Source organism: Micromys minutus (assembly GCF_963924665.1).
Source record: "Micromys minutus genome assembly, chromosome: 7".
Classification (NCBI taxonomy): domain Eukaryota; kingdom Metazoa; phylum Chordata; class Mammalia; order Rodentia; family Muridae; genus Micromys; species Micromys minutus.
In genome coordinates, this window is record NC_137976.1 from 1,826,153 (window position 1) to 1,840,535 (window position 14,383).

Here is a 14,383-nt window from a genome sequence, read left to right on the forward strand (position 1 = left end):
ATCCCCAGATCCCATCAGTGACAAAAGAGATAAAAATCTACTGGCCTGCCAGGCAGTGGTGAAGCACACCTTTAATCCTAACACTTGGGAGGCAGAGGCAGGTGGATCTCTGTGACTTCAAGTCCAGCCTAGTCTACAGAGTGATCTCCAGGACACAGCCAAGGCGGTTACACAGAGAAACCCTGCCTCAAAAAAATAAATTAATAATAATAACAATAATAATAATAATAAATAAAAAGTGCCATTGGTTTTGGGTGTGGCCCAAGGCAATGTCTAGGGCTGACGATTTAGCAGAAAGACTCACTGAATTCGAAATAAGTAGTGATGTTGAGATTATGGTTTGTTACAGTGTGTATTAATTACTTTCCCATTGTGAACCGAATGCCTGACAACAAGCAACTTACAGACAGAAGGTATGTTTGAGCTTAGGCGAGCTATGGTCTGTGTAGGACGGTATAGCAGCAAGAACAGAGGGGATGCAGAGGTACTCAGTTCTCTTTACATAACCTGGAACACCAACCCATAGGCCACCACCACATTCAGAGCTGCCTGTCAGGGCCTCACAGACACTCCCGGGTGTGTGCTTCCTGGATGACTTTGTGTCTCATCAACTGAGTAGGCAGGCCAAAGCAAAGACAAAAGCTTCCCCTCAGGTGGAACCTTGAAGACTCGGGGCATAGGCTTCTCCATGATCTCATCCTGTGACTTCTACATAGCTCTCGACCCTACCATGTTCCCACCCAGAAAATCTCACAACTGCTTTGCCATCTCAGTGTTACAGAGTGTGTGGAGTCAGTCACGTGTAATACATCTCTCCTCTGACTGACTTTAGCTCCCTGGAAGCTCACCAGGCATGTACTATGGTCTCAGATGTATGTCCTGAACTAAAGGGACAGCTTGGTGATATGTTAGAGCATGATTCCTCAGCCTGCTGGCCCAGGATCATCTGACAGACCTTTGAAATGCAGAAATATAGAATGACTGATAATTCTGGCTCGGCAAAGATTATCAGTCGACTATTCTGCATAAAGTATTCCTTTTTGGACAATATTAGTCTGGAATAGGCAATTTCTGCCCAATGGCTGCCTACCCACAAGTATTACCTCACCTGGAGGCAGAGATGTTTGTTTTATTCTTAGAATCTAAGAAGGGGAGCTGATCCTCCTGTCTCTGGTCTTGGCTGGTCTTGACTTCAGAGCAAAAAATGCACCAAAGAACTTCTCATGGTATTCCAGCTGATCGTGATCTGGTGGAACCTCGCTGTTTCTGATGGGTCGTGCAGCTGCTGTTGATTTCTGTTTGGTGTTTTCTATTGAACTGTACTGCTGGTATCCTGACAACAAAGAGTAGAATCTCCCTGAAGAACTTTTCCAAAAAGGTCCACTTCTCCCTTTTCCTATTAACCTTCTTTCTCCCCTACCTCTGGCTGGTAGGTTATAGGAGAGTTTGAAGTGTTTAAGAACCCTTAAATAAAGTAGGTTTTAAAAAAATTATGAGTTCAAAAAGTTTAATTTTTTTGTTATTGTTTTATTTATTTATTTATTTATTTTTGCAAAAACAGGGTTCCCCTGAGCTCAGGATGGCCTCAGATTCCCTATGTAGTCCAAGCTGGCCTTGAGCTCTTGATCCTTCTGCCTCCAGCTTCCAAGACCATATGCTACCATGCCCAGTCTGAAGTGTTGTTTAATTATTATTTGAAACAGGCACCCTGAAGTGGAAACATTAAGGGTTCGTTGGAAAGTCAGTTGTGTTGGATGGTGTTTTGTTGGGGCAAACATGTGAAGGACTGTTTTCCTGAAGCAGACACAGGAGAAAGGATGTTCCGCTAAATCAAACATGTGAAAAGACACATAATGAAGGATTCTTCCCTAACAACATGCATGTATTGGTCTGCCTTACATTGCAATAGTTGAGCTCCATTTGTTCCACTTCCATAGAGAGAAATGCACCAAAACACTTCTAGTGGTGTGCTGCAGTTTTGACATCAGAATGATGTCATCTGAGACAGACTCATGTCCTGAGGCAAGACACATGCTTAGGCAAGACCATGGAGGACACATGATGATTGGAGAGTGTAAATGGGACTTGACAGACAGTGGAAGAGGCTGAACTTGGCTTGCTTCTTGGTTGTGCATCTTTGTAGACCTTCACTTCGCTGAGAGAGGCACAGCCTAGAACTACTCCTGGAGTCCCTTCTGGGCCCTCCTGCTGACTTATGCCAAGGCTGAGGCCTGGCTGTCCCTGCTAGGTAGGGCCACTGCTGTTCATATGTGTTTGCTATCCTGACTCGACCGAACAGGACTGCTGGTGTATCCGTGAAGTGTTTGCGCGTGGATCGAGCTGCCACTGCTGACTCCTGCAAACTTAACTTAACTGTCGATTTCCAAACAATACAAATGGGAGTTTCTCCAAAGAACCATTTCTAAACGGGCCCAGTTCCCTATATCCTTTCTTTTCCACCACCTCTGGAGGGTGATGGACTAGAAGGGAGGTCAAAAGATTTAAGAACCATCATTAAAAGCAGGCTTTGAAAAATTAAATTAAAAACACCCCTATGTAACTCAAGCTAGTCTCAAACTCAAGATCCTCTCTCTTCAGGCTCCTGAGTGCTGGAGTTAGCAAGTGTGCCACTTATGCCTGGTTCAAGTCTCACTGCCCCACAACTGTTGGGATGTGGCATGTACCACCATGCTAGCCCATACCTGGTGATGGTTTTCGATCAAAGAACGCTGCCTAAAATTTTGAGACAGAGAACCCAGCCTGGACTAATGACACACAAAGTGAAGAACACATGTACATTGTTTTATTTACTACTTGTTTTTGTTTGAGACAGGGATTCTCTGTGTAGCTCTGGGTGTCCTGGAACCTCTGTAGACCAGGCTGGCTTTGCCTCCCAAGTGCTGGCATTAGAGATGTAGGCCACCGTGCTCAGCTCATGTGAATTACTTTAAACAACTACATTTAGTGGTAGTTTAGTTATGCAGTCCTAAGTTCCTAGCAGAATAATTATCCTTTTGTTCTGTGGCTTATGTTTCCAGTTTTAGGTTTGGGTAGCCTTCGTTTGATTGAGGAGTACAGGGATTTGGGGCTGGGAATGTAGCTCAGTGGGCTGAGCATCTGTGCAGCATTCACAGAGCTATGGGCTTGATCCTCCAGCGCAGGTTGACACTGAGTTTATATAGTGGCACAAAGCTGTGATGCTGGCACTTGAGAGGCTGAGGCAGGAGAGTTGCTTCAGCCCCAGGAGTCTGCTGTCAGCATGGGCAGCACAATAGGACTCCATTTCAAAAATCAATTAACTAAAGAAAGAAAACAAAAGGGAAACACACCATATTAGGTAAGAAACACAGGGCTGGGGAGAAGGCCCAGGGGGAAAGACGCAGGGCTGGGGAGATGGGTCGGGGGAAAGATGCTTGCCATCAAGCCTGATGATCAGCTTAAACTTTGGGATCCACATATTGGAAAAAGAGAACCAACTTCCAAGAGTTATCCTCAGACCCCCACATGTACACTGTGGCATGCACACACACACACACACACACACATACACAAATGTAAAAAAATTAAAACAGCTCTATGTCAAGTGATTCAATAAAATATTGATATCACTATGCATATATATGTGTGTGTGTATGTGTGCAAATGTGTCTAAAAACTAACACCTGCTCTACAATATGAAGTATCTGAATTCCTTTGTGGTAACCTCCCAGCTAACCTACCAGCTGGAAAATACTCAAAACCTGGGGTAGAAGAACCAAAGCCCCAAGGAAAATATAGCACAGGAGGTTCACAGAGCCCTGTGACAGAATCCTGAAGTGAATATTGTAAGGACATGGGGCCACTTTGGCTGCCGTGTTTAAATTTAGATGACAGTTTGACCACAGGGAAACGTTTGTTCCAAGAATCAGATGTCCACAGAGCAAGGTTTCTCCTGGCAGGGTCTTCCTAACCTACTGGCCAGAAGAAAATGTTCCCCCCTCTGCTAATCATACTGGAATCTCACAGAACAACTGTTCAGAAGATGGATTTGCCTTTTCTTAGGAGGCAGGACAGAATTGTCACCCTTCTGGAATGACGGATTGAGATGAGCCAAGAACATGGACGGAAGCCTTCCTTCAGCATGTGTTTGTGTTTGTATGTGGAGGAGCGATGAGTCCACACACGGCCTGTGCATGCACAGAAAGAAGAGACTCATAGGGTTGGGTGATAAGTGATAGAACACTTACCTCCTGTGACCTCAGCTCCACTTATTCCAGAGCTGCAGCTGGGGAGGGGAATGGCTGTCCCTGTCCTGGAACTCACTTTGTAGACAAGGCTGGCCCCAAAATCACGGAGATCTGCCTGCTTCTGTCTCCTGAGTGCAGGGATTAAGGCATGCACCACCACCCGGTTTTAAAAATGTTTATTTATTTATTTTTTAAAGATTTATTTATTATATACACTGTAACTGTCTTCAGATGCACAGAAGAGAGCATCAGATCTCATTACAGATGGTTGTGAGCCACCATGTGGTTGCTGGGATTCGAACTCAGGACCTCTGGAAGAGCAGTGTTCTTAACCTCTGAGCCATCTCTCTAGCCCCAGTTTTTATTTTTATTTATTTATTTTATTTTTTGAGACAGGATCTCAGCTCTGTAGCCTTAGCTGGCCTGAAACTTGCCATGTTGCTGGGCTTGGCCTTGAGCTCACAGATTCACCTGCCTCTGCCTCCAGAGTGCGGGACTGAAAGATGTGAGGCACAACCTAGCTTAATTAATTCTCCTATTCTTTTCACCTCCCCCGTCTGTCTGTCTGTCTGTCTGTCTGTCTGTCTGTCTCTCTCCCTCTCCCTCTCTATGTGTGTGTGTGTGTGTCCCTATGAGAGTTTGATTACAGGAGCATGGGTAACTTAACCAATGACCACATCACTGAAAAAAAGGTCTCCCGTTTCTCTCAAGAGCTTTTAAAAACATAAACTGTTTTCCCTGGGGGAAGACTTCTTTTTAAAAATGTAAGTTTTTGGACACAGTGGCTCATGATTGTAACCTTGGAGCCCCTGAGGTAAAGACAGGAGTGCACAAAAGTTTGAGACTACAGTGGACGATTCTGTCTAGAGAGAGAGAGAGAGAGAGAGAGAGAGAGAGAGAGAGAGAGAGAGAGAGAGAGAAGAGAGAAGCAATGAATTAATTAATGCAACGAATCTATTAGAAATTGATGTGTGGAACCGCCATCTAGATGTGAATGAAGAAGGAGGTCAGGAGAAACCAGAATGTCAGGTAATGGCCATGTGGCTGGGAAGTAAACCAGGCCAGCACAGTCAGGTTAGAATAGCTTTGTGCTCCCGGTGAATCGCATGCGCGTGCCCACCCAGGAGCTATCTTTGGATCCTCGAATGAAAGGCAGACATATATTACCTTATTTTAAAAATGCCTTGCCTACCTCAAAGGGTGGCCACTCCTACACCTTTCCTTGTGACCCAAGGCCCAATCCGGGAAGTAGCCAGTGGCCACCTACCAGAAATCTCACATGACTGGCTGTCATCTCCTGTCATTTCTGCATCCCATCCTTCCTCTCTGGGTCCTGGTGATTCTCTGTCTTCTCCTCCTTGTGTCCTAGCCTGAGAAACTCTAAAGGTCCTGCCCCATCTCCCTTTGCCCAGCCATTAGCCACTGGCATCTTTATCAATCAATCAAGACCAATTAGGGACAAGAACCCTTAGCATTTAGACACACAGATTCCTGATTGAATTAAAATATTAGAACTAATCTCCAACACCCCGCCTTTTCTGTTCAAATTAAACAAACAAACAAACAAAATCCTTCTCTCAGACATAAATTGAGTACAACCACACCAATTATGAAATCATAGAGTATGATACACAATTAACATCTACTTCATCATATTTGTCAATTAGATAAAGTACTCTAACATCATTCCTTTTTTAAAAAAAGATTTCTTTATTGTAGATATATTTGAGTACACTGTCGCTGTCTTCAGATACACCAGAAGAAGGCATCAGATTTCATCACAGATGGTTGTGAGCTACCATGTGGTTACTGGGAATTGAACTCAGGACCTTTGGAAGAGCAGCCAGTGCTCTAACCACTGAGCCATCTCTCCAGCCCCTCTACCATCATTCCTAACTTAAAGAGTTTACAATTCTATACCTGAATTATGCTTTGATTTTAGCTTGTACCACCACCATGTTTTTAGCTCTGTATTTTTTAATGTTAAACAACTTAAGTTTGTTTATGAGGCAATAACTAGTCTTTAATCCCAATAGAAATCTGAGAATGAATTAAATATTACCTGAGTACATAGAACACATTTCCCTGATTGTGCCTGGGGCAGCAGGGGAAGGTGTAGGAGTGCCCAACTTTTGAGGTAGCCATGGCATTTTAAAAACAAGCTAATGTGTGTGTGTCTCTCATTCGAGGATCCAAAGATAGCTCCTGGGCGGGTATGTGTGTGCGATCTGCCAGGAGCTATGGCAAAAACTCACCACTTCAAGCTATAGTGTGAGAAGCTTTTATAAATAGGAAGGTCTCTGTGTCTTTATTGGGGAATGAGAGAGCATAGAAATTCCCCCACTCTTATACCTGATTCCATTCCAAAGTGTATTGTCTAAACAGGCTGCCAAGCTGTCTTCTGACATTCATAACAACGGCAATGTTTATTTCGTTTTCTTCTTACATTTATTTATGTGTGTATTGTGAGGATACCTGCAGCACAGCACACATGTAGGTCACATGACAACTCTTGGAGTTAGTTGATTCCTCCTTCCATGTGGGTCTTGTAGGCTTACATTTTTTAAAAAAAACCTACTTTAATAAGTGTGTTTAAATGCTTGAACCTCCCTTCTAGCCCACCCACCCACCAGAGGTATGGAAAGGAAAGGCTAATAGGACAAAGGAAGATGTGGACCTGTTTAGAAATAGTTGTTTTGGGGGAAGGAGGGATTTAACCTGTGTTGTCAGGATATTAGCAGTTTAGTTTACACGAGTTAGCAGTGGTTGATGTATTTGCAAACACCATCTATCTGCCTGTGTTCTCCCTTGTATCTATAATAAAAACCTCAGCCTCTTAGGAGCGGTCATGTCCTCCTCTGTTTCTTTTCATTCAGAAGCTACCACGGACTACATGAGACTCTATCTCAAAAACCCACAAATAAGCTGAGAGCTGACTCAGTAGTTGGGTGTGCCTGCTGCTCATGGTGAACCCAGATTTGCTTCCCAGCACCTGCAAAGCAGATAACGACTGATTATAACCATGTCTTAGTCAGGGTTTTACTGCTGTGAACAGACACTGTGACCAAGGCAACTCTTATTTAGAACAACATTTAAATGGGGCTGGCTTACAGGTTCAGAGGTCCAGTCCAATATCATCAAGGTGGGAACATGGCAGCATCCAGGCAGGCATGGTGCAGGAGGAGCTGAGAGTTCTACACCTTCATCTGAAGGCTGCTAGCAGAATACTGGCTTCCAGGCGGCTAGGATGAGGGTCTTAAAGCCCACACCCACAGTGACACACCTACTCTAACAGGGCCACACCTACTCCAACAAGGCCACACCTTCTAATAGTGCTACTTCCTGGGCTGAGCATATGCAAACCATCACATTATCAGTTTTCTTCTGGTTTGGCCTCCTCAGACTCCAGACACTCACATAGTGTACAATCTTACAAAACACTCATCTAGAAAAAAAAACAAAATCCAATATTAAAAAAAAAAAAAACTTCAAAAGTATACACATGTGGGTCTGTAGTATTAAGCTTTTTGTTCTACAGAATAAATAATAGATTATCATTTTATCACTCATTTTATTTGTTTTTTTGTTGTTTTAAAGATTTATTTATTTTATGTATGTGAGTACACTGTTGCTGTCTTCAGACTCACCAGAAGAGGGCATCTGATCTCATTACAGACGGTTGTGAGCCACCATGTGGTTGCTGGGTATTGAACTCAGGACCTGGGGAAGAGCAGTCAGTGCTCTAACCACTGGGCCATCTCTCCAGCCCTTATCACTCATTTTAAATTTACATGTGTAATTTTTTAAAGACAGGGGCCTTGACATTTAGTACAGGCTGGTGTTGAACCCCTCAACTTCCTGCCTCAACCTCTCAAATGCTAGCATATCAACAGAATCCAGCCTATAGGTAATAGTAATCAACGTTCCAAAGAGATCATTTTTATGAGTTTAAGCCAATCCTCCCCCCACATTCTTTGATTCTCTAATGTAGTTAGGAGGTCAGCTAACTCAGCAAGGCATGGCAGTGCATTGCCTGTACAGCCAGCATTTGGTAAACCCTAGACTCGGTAGCCAGACTGTACTTCACGCAACTCTCATAAATACTGATGAGATTCTCATGAAGATCGATGAGTAGCTGTCATTTATATTTTTGAGGCGGAACGAGAGGAGGAACCATAGCTAGTCAGTTTGCATTGTGGGTCAGTTACAGAGGTGATTACTCGTAACTCCTACCAGACGGGAAACACAGAAGCAGAGTGAGATTCTGACCCTTCACGCTCCACAGCCCAGGGTGGGGCATCCAGGCGCTAGTGGAATACAAGCTGGTGGCTGTTGTTTCTGGGTCACTTCCGGATCAGGCCCCCAGCTATCTGGAAACTGCTCTGGAGCTGATGACTTTCCCAAAGGCTTCCTCCTGGGGCTTTGGTAACTTCGGTTGGGTCAGACACAGACATCCTCTAAGCCTGAGGTCAGGGGCTGTCTCCTGTACCAGTGGGTGTCTGTGGTCTTTAGGTGGTTCTCCCTTACTTCCTACCTACCTCCCGGTCCAGGCATCCAAAGGAAGATAAATGGCTGTAAAGACTTTAACCAGCCTGTGAAGTCTTATACACTCCAGTCTGTTTCATGCCTAGCAATCTACTTACTGTGGTTGAACTATTCGTCAATATAAGCCACAACTTAAAAAAAAAAAAGAAGAAGAGGCCAGTATGATGCCTCAGTAGGTGAAGGTGCTTGATGCCAAGTCTGATCTCATAGACCAAAAAGGGGAAGATGGTGAGAAGTGAGTCTACAAAGTTGCTCTCTGAGCTCAGCACAAACACACAACTAAACAACATAAACAAATGCAAACTGGAACGGTCTGATTTACTTTAAGCCTCATGTCTCTCTGGGATGAAATGTAAAAATGGCGGTAGTAAAGCCCCCTTGTCATGTATGGGACGCCGTTGACCTTGATCTCGACAATCAGGGTTCATAAGTGTTTATTTCCCTGATGGTGGGTTGGGGAGGGTCACGAGATTCCTACCTTAGCATCTGGGCACTTCCAATCACCTGATGTGTGCTGCTCTATCCAGCAGTGACTACGGTGTATAGTTCAGGAAAGAAAGACTAGGGAGGGAGGCCTCATCTGTTGGGCTTTGGGGAAGTCATCATCCCTGTTGGGTAAAGTCTTTCAGGTGTGGCCTGCCTCCCCAAATAGGTGGACTCTCGCTTCTGTTCTAATGAACTCTAGGCTCCCCAGAGGGAACCTTGGTTCAAGGAAGCTTTGGTTTGTCTCTGGGACTTTGGAAGGAAGGGTAGGCATTCTTTATGTCTCCCCAGGGGAAGGAATTCTGTATTGAGTCAAAAAAAAAAAAACTTTATATCATTATCATCACTTTTTTTTTTTTTGAAATAGCCTATGTAGCCCTGGAACTCTCCATACTGACCACGCTGACCTTGAACTAGCCTCTGTCTCTGACTGCTGGGATTGAAGGTGTTTGTCACTGCCAGGCTTCGGTGTTCATATTGCAGACCTTCTGTGGGGCTGATATTACAACGGCTGTGTGCTTGGTTGCCTCCAGAACTGTGCCAAAAGAGGGGGCAGGAAGCTTCCTGCTGGTTGCCTTATGTATGTGTGGTCCTGTAGCAATCAAAGGCCCTGAAGAATTAATTCACTCTCACCAGATGTGACCAGGCCTTGCCTCGGGGTATATGCCCCTTGAGGCAACTATTGCAGAAAACCCATCCTCACACAGGAGGCCCCCGTAGGGAAATCCTAAGCATTCTCTCCCCTTAAGCATCTTCCTTCTTTCTTTTATCCTTTCTTCTTGAGTTGGCAAGATGTTCTCTGGGTGAAGGCGCTTGCTGCCAAGGCTGATGTTCTGAGTTACTTCCAGGGCTCACATAGTGGGAGGTTTCTCCTCTGGATTTCACTCATGTGAACTCACACAAACAACTGGAATCATACCAAAACCAAAACCAACAAACAAAACCTTGCTTTGGCGCTGCTGGGATGATGCCTGAGGCTGAAGCTCCCCTGTGACTGAGGTGAGGGTAGATCAGCTGTTAGGCAACATAAAGCTAGACAGCCCCGTGCCTCCTTGGGAGCAGAGGCTGAAGGGAGGCCAGCAGTGTGATTCTGTGGAGGGGCTCAGGAGGGTGGAAGCCTGCAGATGAAGCTGCTGGCCGGCTATTGGGGATACGGATTTCCTGCGGCTCAGAAATCCTATCCCTCCAGGGTTTCCATTGCTGCTCTTAAGAAGGCCTACCAGATAGCAACTGTGACTCCCTGTGGGACAGGGTCCGCAACTTCAGGACCCCAGGCAGGCAGGGGAAGGTTCACAGGTATGTCTGTGGTAAACAGGTTCTGACTGAAACTAGCTACTAACTGGCCTGAAGATTCAAACTGTTGACTCAGGCTTTCGCTGTCTGGCACACACTTTGTCGGGCCAGAGGAAATATCCAGAAATGAGCTCTGTCTGCACCATAGGATTTCTGGAAGTTACATAAAAGCCAGCATGCCTCAGGAACTTGGGAGCCTGTTCCCCTCTGCTAAAAGGAGACATTTCCCTTACCTCTGGCAGAAAGGACCCGTGACTCTCCAGTTGAAATACACTCATGGTGTCTATCGGCACATTAAGGTCCAGGTTAAACCCCAGGTTCTCAATCCCTACTCACAGGTAAGTACATGTTAGGGGTTTCAAAGACCCCATGTTCCAGTCTCCCAGCAGTTCACTTTCTAGCCTGGCTTCTCTCTCTCCTCAGAGCGGCCCCTTGGCTCAGTGCTTCCCCATTCATTCTCTGGCTCCTGCTAGTCTTCCCTCTTCCAAAGATAGTCCTGGCTCTCTCATATCTGCAATCAAACCTTCCTGCTGGTGGCACATGCCCCGCACTCAGGGGGCAGAGACGGAAGATCTCTTCGAGTTCAATGCCAGCCAGTCTACAGAACAAGTTCCAGGACAGCCAGGGGTACAGTCTGGAAATCCCGTCTGGAAAAACTTCACCACCCACCCACCCAACCAGAACAAAAACAAAACAAAAAACCAAAACAAAACTCCTTCCCATACCACAGAGTGGTCATGTCATCAGGATATGTGCTTACTGTGGGATAGCTCTAGAGTGGTCCTGGTGGATGAGGGCACTTCAGAGAATGGAAGGAGAGGAACAGTTAGAGAGAGGAGCAAGAGAGCAGTGAGGACACATGGGCTGTGCAGGAATGGAAAAGCATGTAGGACCCAGGCATGACGGGTGTGGTGCACACAGGTAACCTCAGTGCGCACAGGTAACCTCAGTGCACACAGGTAACCTCAGTGCACACAGGTAACCTCAGTGCACACAGGTAACCTCCGTGCACACAGGTAACCTCCGTGCACACAGGTAACCTCAGTGCACACAGGTAACCTCAGTGCACACAGGTAACCTCAGTGCACACAGGTAACCTCAGTGCACACAGGTAACCTCAGTGCACACAGGTAACCTCAGTGCACACAGGTAACCTCAGTGCACACAGGTAACCTCAGCACCCCCACTCAAAAAAAAAAATACCCACGCCTCCACAAAATAACAAAACAAAAGCAGAGAAGAAGAAGAAAAAGGGGAAGGAGAATTGGAGGAAGAAGAAGAAAAAACAAAATTAAAAAGGAAACAGAGTGTTAGGATCTCGCTGTAAATAGTGACATTTTACGAATGGCTTTTCTGGAGAAAGAGCATTCCTGTAGAAGGAACAGCAAGTGCCAAGGCCGAAGGCAGCCCTGTGCCTCTGCTGCTCCCGAAGCGGAGGTGAGGAGGGCAGAAACTGGCCAGAGCAGCAGGAGAGGCCAGGCTGAGGAGCCTTGTAGACTGGGCCTCCCTCTGGTTCCAACTGTGGCCACTGAAGAGTTCTGAGGGGGGCGGCAGTGAGCTTAGGTCTCACTGGATAGAGGGTGGAGCAGGACAGCATGTAGAGAGTGCTCCCACCCTGGGCAGGACAGCATGTAGAGTGCTCCCACCCTGGGCAGGACAGCATGTAGAGTGCTCCCACCCTGGGCAGGACAGCATGTAGAGAGTGCTCCCACCCTGGGCAGGACAGCATGTAGAGTGCTCTCACCCTGGGCAGGACAGCATGTAGAGAGTGCTCCCACCCTGGGCAGGACAGCATGTAGAGAGTGCTCCCACCCTGTGCAGGACAGCATGTAGAGTGCTCCCACCCTGGGCAGGACAGCATGTAGAGTGTTCTCACCCTGATGTGAAGGGTTTGCTGTCCAGGAATCTCTGGCAGGAAGATTTGACTGGTCTTACAATGACCTGCATACGTGTTGTTTGGCGAAGGGTGCCCGCATGTGCTGTGTGTGTGAGCTTAGGGCTTCGGAGCTTGAAACTGGGGGGGGGGGGTGTCATAGATGACTCAGGGAAGGCTTTATGGAGGGAGTTAGGGGTCTGGGTGGTTCCTTCGAAGCTGGGGATTTGTGGAACACGGTTTTTGTTTGTTGTTCTATAGTCTTGAGACAGGGTTTCATGAAGCCCAGGCTGGCCCTCTAACTCCTTGTGTAGTTGATTAAAGACGATTCCGAACTTCTGTTCCTCTTGCCTATCAACTGCTGGGATTACATTTTTTACTATGCCTAATTTTCTGGAGTGCTGGAAGGGTACCCGGGGCCTGTGCTTGCTAGACAAGCGCTCTAGCAACTGTGTTAAATCCCAAGGCAGCGCTGAGAATTATTTATGAGCATTGTGCTGAAACTAGGTTAAATGTTTTAAAGGCAATTCTATTATTTGTGTGTTTGCCGTGGTGTGTGTATGGAGGAAGTCAGGGGACAACTTTCAAGGCTCAGTTCTCAACTTCCCCCACGTGGGACCACGGACTCCGCACAGGTCCTTGGGATTGGTAGCAAGAACTTTCACTGCTCATCCTTCTCTTCAGCCCTCTTTGCTTGTTTGCGTTGAGACAAGGTCTTGCTATATAGTCTTAGAGGGCCTTGGGCTCTTAATCCTGCTGTAGCCCCCTGAATGAGCTCGGCATTGCGTAATGTCCATATAGGCATTCTCCCTGTATACACAGCCTGGCTAGCTATGTCATGAGTGATAAATTACACCTCTGTATGGATGGCTCTGCAGTGACCAGGATATACAAATCATTAAATCATTTTTTAGTTGCTACCCTCATTTGAAGATCGTTAAACAGGAATCGTGAGATTGCTCAACTGGTCAAGACATTTGCTGCCAAGCCCGATGACTTGAATTTGACCTCTGGAACCCAGGTGTTGGAAGGAGGGGACCGACTTTGAATCACACGCAAGGGTTTCGTGAATGAATGTAAACACTGAACAACTCATCAGTGACGTGACAGCTTAGTGGGCAGTAGAATGGGTCTTTGAGTCTCTAGGTTTGATCTTCGGCACCAACAAAAAGCAGCCAAGCCCTAGAGAAGTTATTCTGCTCTGAGGTCCAAACACAGACCCATTCTAGGACCGGCTCCTCCATTCCAAGGTCTCGTCCCACCACACTGTGTTCTGAGTCTGGGAAGAATATTTCAAAGGCTTGGGGACAGACGTGGGCCAATGCCTACAAGTGGGAACAAATGGGGACAGAAGCCAGTGACCAGGGAGAGGCTGGAGTAAGAGGGAGGTTAAATGTGGAAACAATTTGCTGAGGGAGGCAGGGTCCAGTAGCCTGAAGGGACAGCTGGCTGGGTTGGCCTTCGAGGGAAAGATGATACCACCACCGGTGGGTGGATGAGGGGCCTCTGCAGTAGCTGCTAGGCCTGTGAGCAGCTGAGGGCCAAATAGGATCAGGAAGAGCTTTATGAGTTTAAGGTCAGCCTGAACTACACTTAGAGATCCAGGGCTACATAAGAGAAACTGTCTCAAGATACATTGTTTCAGTTCTGCATATCTGTTAAGACGTTAACTCCAGTTTCTAGGGGATTTATTTATACAATAGAAACATCTGGAACGTGCATTTACCACAGAGTGCCTGCCTGGGAGAAGGCCTTCAGGGCAGTAGTTGTATAATAGATAAATGGAAGTCAAGTTCTGGGTGCTTGATTTCCCTTCAGGGCTGGTTAGGTTCTGTATAAAAGACTTCCCACTCTGTGGTCTTCCGAACTCCACTGCCCTTGTGGGCTCATCACCAGTACCTGCCGTATGAATCTAAATTCAGTTAATGTAGCTAGTCATGGTGGTGCATGTTGCTTTTACTCT